General features: G+C 29.0%; 1 pseudogene; it reads left to right on the forward strand.

Annotated features, from left to right (window-relative positions):
* The first annotated feature begins 1,091 nt into the window (after positions 1 to 1,091).
* LOC107641509 (deacetoxyvindoline 4-hydroxylase pseudogene) lies at positions 1,092 to 1,532 on the forward strand (annotated as a pseudogene).
* The last annotated feature ends 5,114 nt before the right edge of the window (positions 1,533 to 6,646 follow it).

Here is a 6,646-nt window from a genome sequence, read left to right on the forward strand (position 1 = left end):
TTATTTAATAATTAAAATTTATTTATAATAATTTTTTGTCTAAAACATTTTTTACAGACTAATTTAATGTATTAATCTAAATTTATTGTTTCGGGCATAATAAATAAGGCAAATAACTAATTACATAACTGGGTATTTTTATGGGCCACTGCAATCTCTGTGTTTTTTTTGGGCCATTGTAATTTGTGTATTAGAACAAAGATTATTGTTTTTGGACATGCATCACTGTTAAAAACCTCACTTTATTATTTAATTCTTCTCATTTTTCAAACCAGCGAACCAGGTATATGTTGAACCAATTTTTTGTCATTTTGAACCAGACCAACCAGTATATTAATAAAAAAAAATCGATTTGACCACATGTTTATCTTAATTAATGATAGAGAGCTATCTTAAATTCTTAATAAAGACGCCTAAACCTTTTTTTTAAGGATATTTTTTAATTAAAATTTTACATATGTAATCGATTAAATCGTATTACATATTTCTGTCATAATTAGATCGAACAAACTAATTAATTTGACTAAAAAATCAATAAACCAAATTTTAAATCGATATAAATTAATATCCTTTTTTTTTAAAAAATGACTATAATACTCTATTATAAAAAATGACTAAAATGCTCATATTATATATATATATATATATATAAAAGAATATTTATTATTTTTTATAACAAAAATATTGTAGTTATTTTTTATAAAAAAAAATATTAATTTAACTTTATTCAAGATTTAATTTATCGATTTTTTAGTTAAATATTCAATTTTGATAAAAATAATATAATTTAATTATTTATATATATTAAATGTTAAGTACTAAAAAATATCTTTAAAAAAAAAAGATATTTTTTTTTATGTGAGTGAGCCCCCTTAATAATATACTAAGTACAAGGTACGTGTGATCATTCACGTGAGGACATCAAATGAGTCATCATGTGAGTAGCGGCAAACATAAAAAAGGTTAATAAATTCTCAACAGTGGTAAATGAAAAGAAAACTTGTTGAGCAGGAAAGAACCACATTAGAGAAATAAGGTAGAGGAAAAAAGAAACTCACCACGTGTTTTTATGGATAACACTTAAAGAGTATATGGACACCGCGATGTGCCGTCCAAATTACACAATATCAACCAGCAATTTGTATCATAATATGGTGGCTACTAATGAAGAAGGAAGTAAAGTAGAACACGAATCTGGTTATGACAGGCAAAGGGTGCTTAAGCTTCTTGATGAGTCCAAAGCAGGTGTGAAGGCCCTTGTTGATGCCGGTTTGTTTAAGCTTCCAAGGATCTTCATTCATGAAACTCTTAACACATCTTCCTTTGCTACCAATAACAATGCTACTATTCCAGTCATTAACTTGGGATCAATGCATGAGCAAGTTAGCTCACGGCTTGAGATCATTGAGAAGGTGAAAGATGCTTGTGAGAAATGGGGGTTCTTTCAAGTGGTCAACCATGACATTCCACAGTGTGTTTTGGATGAAATGCTTGATGGGATGCGCAGATTTCATGAGTACGTAGGATCCTGAGGTGAAGAGAGAATTCTATTCACGTGATATTTTGAGGAGGTAACTACTCTCATGAAGATGCCAAAAACATCTTCTCATGTTGATTCTTGTTTAAAAAGTGTAACTTATTTATTTAGCAACACTTTAAATAAAGGTAATACTTTTACTTCAAATAAAATCAAGCCCTACAATCTATCATCCAATAGTCAAAATGATATATTTTCACATAATGATAATCATTAAATTTTCATTGGAGTAGCTACCTTTTGAAGATGGTGTATTACAACATCAACTAACATGGATTTGTACACAAGTCCTGCGGTTAATTGGAGGGATACACTCTACATACTAGTAGTTAGTTAAAAAAACAATTCCTTAATAAAAAATCAAGCTCCTTCCACATCTCATTAAGTTGGTCATAATATATGAATAGATTCAACCATTCTTCGGTAAAATAGAATTTACTGTTTTTTTTTACGCTTACATTCATGTAGTTAGAATTCAAATCAGTGAATATAACTCGATGAGGTATTTTATGGATGTGATGAATTATAATCGATTATAACAAAAGACAATCGCACTGAAATATTAAACGAAAAGAAAAAGTTGGAATAAGAAAAAGGGAAAAGCTCAGTATACAAGCGATTAGGGCTTGTAACTATTACAAGTTCATTAACGCCTAATCCACTAAAACGCGTTGCAACTCCTACGTTACTTACACGCGCTATACAAAGATCCCGCGTTTGTATAACTACCAAATTTAAAAGATTTGTTTCCTTCTTTGTTTTCCTTCTTTCCAAATTTCATCGTTCTTCTTCTCGCGCGTCTTCCCATGGTTTTTCGATCGTTCTTTTCTTCTCCTTTCTCATTGGTTTGTTCTTCGTCATTGACGTTAGTTCTTCTCTCTGTAACTCCAGCTTCGTTTTCTTTTTGATTTTCTGGTTTCTGAAATCAAAGTTTGAACTCGTTTTGAAGATAATAGATGATTCAACCTCAGATTGTCAGCTGAATCAGGGCGAAGTGGAGCACAAATAGGAAGGAAAACGAGATTAAGAATCAATTGATTACATGTAGCAAAGAGGAAAAATGAAACCCTCGTAGCAAAGACTCATTTGATAGGAATTGGAATGATTTTCTGCTAAATTTTGGTCTTGTGGACAACAAGTGGCTTTCAGGTAGTGTTGGGTTAAAATCTGCAGCAGAGGTGTAAATTTAATTTTTTATCGGGTGTATTTATAGTCTGTGTTTGGGTGTATTATGCAGATCTCTATGCAGACCGTCATATATGGGTTCCAATCTATTTGGAGTTCTGGATCACCACTTCATATTATAGTACCTGTAAATCAGACATTTTGAATACACCAGAGAGAGTTTAATTAATTTTGGTCTTGTGGACAACAAGTGGCTTTCAGGTAGTGTTGGGTTAAAATCTGCAGCAGAGGTGTAAATTTAATTTTTTATCGGGTGTATTTATAGTCTGTGTTTGGGTGTATTATGCAGATCTCTATGCAGACCGTCATATATGGGTTCCAATCTATCTGGATCACCACTTCATATTATAGTACCTATAAATCAGACATTTTGAATACACCAGAGAGAGTTTAATTAATTTTGGTCTTGTGGACAACAAGTGGCTTTCTGGTAGTGTTGGGTTAAAATCTGCAGCAGAGGTGTAAATTTAATTTTTTATCGGGTGTATTTATAGTCTGTGTTTGGGTGTATTATGCAGATCTCTATGCAGACCGTCATATATGGGTTCCAATCTATCTGGTTCACCACTTCATATTATAGTACCTGTAAATCAGACATTTTGAATACACCAGAGAGAGTTTAATTAATTTTGGTCTTGTGGACAACAAGTGGCTTTCAGGTAGTGTTGGGTTAAAATCTGCAGTAGAGGTGTAAATTTAATTTTTTATCGGGTGTATTTGTAGTCTGTGTTTGGGTGTATTATGCAGATCTCTATGCAGACCGTCGTATATGGGTTCCAATCTATCTGGATCACCACTTCATATTATAGTACCTGTAAATCAGACATTTTGAATACACCAGAGAGAGTTTAATTATGAAAAAAAAATTTACTTATAATTGGATCAAATATATTTACACCATGTGTTCAATTTCTTACAAGAGTATATAACAGTTACATTAATCAGTGACAATATCATTAGAATCTATCTGACAAAATGGACTCAATAACAATGAGGATGGCCTGGACAGTCTTATTGCATCACTTCTCCTCGCTCATATTTCTGAATTTCTCACTCAACAGATGGGTTACACACTTTAGGTCCTTGATTTGCTGTAAACAAAGCAAAATTAGAGTTAGATATATTTCTATTATGAAAAACTGATTTGATCGAAGACATATATTTGTTCTTACATTTTTTTCAACTTGGTTTCTGCCTGCCATTTTTTCTGAAATGAAAAATACACCCATAGATATCAGTAAGATACACCCATAGATATGAGTCAGATACACCCATAGATATCAGTCATATATCACTCAAATACACCCAAATGATTACAGAAATACACCCAAAGAATTACAGAAAATACACCCAAACGGTTACAAGAATTCACCCAAACCAAAATTCGTTGAAGTACATCTTATGCATAATTCAGAACTCTTTCTCTTTCTCCTCCTCATCTTCTGCTGCTTATTCTTCTTCAAAAACGATTTTACCATGAAAAATCGAAAAAAAAGAGAAAACAGAGAGAAAAGACGTAAATGAAGAAGAAGAAAAAGAGGAAAACGAGGAAGAAGAACCTGCAGAAACGAAAGAAAAAGAGAAGAAGAAGAGTAAGAGGAAGAAGAACGTGCAGCAAGAAGAAGAAAAAGAATTTTAGAAACCATGAAAATCGAAAAAAAAACGAAGAAGAAGAAGAGGAAGAGGAAGAGGAAGAGGAAGAGGAAGAAGAAGAAGACGAAGACGAAGACGAAGAAGAAGAAGAAGAGAAGAAGAAGAAGAAGACGAAGAGGAACCGTTTGAGTGGGGCGCGTGTAGTTACGCTCCATTCAAAATGAGTTAATGCGCGTGTTAATGAAGTTTGGGCTGATAACTTGTAAAACTTGTACGGCCTTTTTACTTGTATGTGTAGCAGGCCCCTAAGAAAAATCATTAAATTATCAAAAGAATAATATAATAAAATGAGTATATAAAAAATATTATACAAAATTATAAATTGTACCTTAAAAGAATCAATTTCGATGAACGAAGAATACATTCTATGAAGTAATAAAAGAAGAATAATAAATTTAAAGAAAATGAATTGACTCTCAGATCTAGACTCATGTACCACAAAAAATTCTATATATAGGCTTTATTATGTAAATTAGTTATTATTAAAGTATTTTTTTATTATTTATGTTAATTATACATCATATATTTGTTTTGTTAAAATTATATGATTTTATCATATCATTATATCATGATTAAAATAATTATTTTTAGAGTAAAATATCATTTTTGTCCCCAACGTTTGGGGTAAGTCCCAAAGTTGTTCCTAACGTTTCAATCGTCCTATTTAAGTCCCTAACGTTTCAAAATTGACTTAATGTTGTCCTTCCGTTAGAGATTCGTTAACAGAATTGACGGCGGGACAAAATTGAAACAATTTTGAAACGTTAAGGACTTAAATAGGACGAAAACGTTGGGGACAAAAATGATACATAAAAATAATTTTTCATTCAGTTTTATCTTTCAATAATCATAATATTCAATTATTTTTTAATTACATCTAAGTAAATTACACTTAATCATATTATTTTTATTTTAAATAAAATTATTTTTTTATAATTTTAAAGAATTTTGATACATTAGAGACAAAAGATATAATTTATATTTTATTGTATATATATTATCTTTTTCTTTTCCACAAGTTTATATACTGATCATTCTACAAATATTTCATGATAACTAAAAATCTTTAAGAGTAAAATTATAAAAAAAATTAATTTAGTTAGAATGAAAGTAATATGATTAAGTGTAATTTACTTAGATCTGATTAAAAAATAATTGAATATTGTGTATAGTAAAAAATTTATATTATTGAAGGATAAAATTAAAATTTATTTCTATGTATCATTTTTGTCCCCAACGTTTTCGTCCTATTTAAGTCCCTAACGTTTCAAAATCGTCTCAATTTTGTCCTACCGTCAATTCTGTTAACGGATCCCTAACGGCAGGACAACATTGAGTCAATTTTGAAACGTTAGGGACTTAAATAGGACGATTGAAACGTTAGGGACAAATTTGGGACTTACCCCAAACGTTGGGGACAAAAACGATACTTTACTCTTATTTTTTTATCATGAACCGCGACCAACTTCATATCATTATCATACCATATTATTATTATTATTATAAATGGATCACCGTTAAGGTAACAACTTGCCATTAATAAAATCATTGGATAATGAATAAGAATTAGAATTGTATCAATATAATTAAAATCAATATAATTAAAATGATTAAAAATATTTTCGAGTGATAATTAGTTTAATAATGCATTAAATATTGATTTTATATAATTATAATAAAAATATTTTCTTAATTTAGTATAATTATGCATTATAATAAAAATATTTTTATAAAATAAATTTATTTAGAGAAATATAAGTTGGTTATTAATAACTGGTGCCATTATCATATAATTATCATATCATATTATTATTATTATTAAAAATATTTTTGATTGATAATTAATAAGTAGTTTAATAATGTATTAAATATTAATTTTATATAACTATAATAAAGATATTTTCCTAAATTAGTATAATTATGCATTATTACTTAAATGCTAATTATAGTATAATTATAATAAAGATATTTTTATAAAATAAATTTAGAAGAGAAAATAGTGCATTTATTTTGGCGGAAAAATGAATTTATGAGAAATTGACACTTCACTTCCATTAGATAGGAAAAAACTCAGTTTTAGTATATATATATATATATATTAATATATATATATATATATAATATGGTTAGGATTCACATTATTATTATTATTATTATTATTATTATTATTATTATTATTGTCCGGCTTCAAATTTTTTTTTTGGTATTGAAACGGGACTAAAGTCCAAAAAAGAGAAAACTAATTACAAATAAGGTGGAGTAAGGTAGTCC

This window comes from Arachis ipaensis, chromosome B5 (assembly GCF_059453495.1).
Source record: "Arachis ipaensis isolate K30076 ecotype BB chromosome B5, ASM5945349v1, whole genome shotgun sequence".
NCBI lineage: Eukaryota > Viridiplantae > Streptophyta > Magnoliopsida > Fabales > Fabaceae > Arachis > Arachis ipaensis.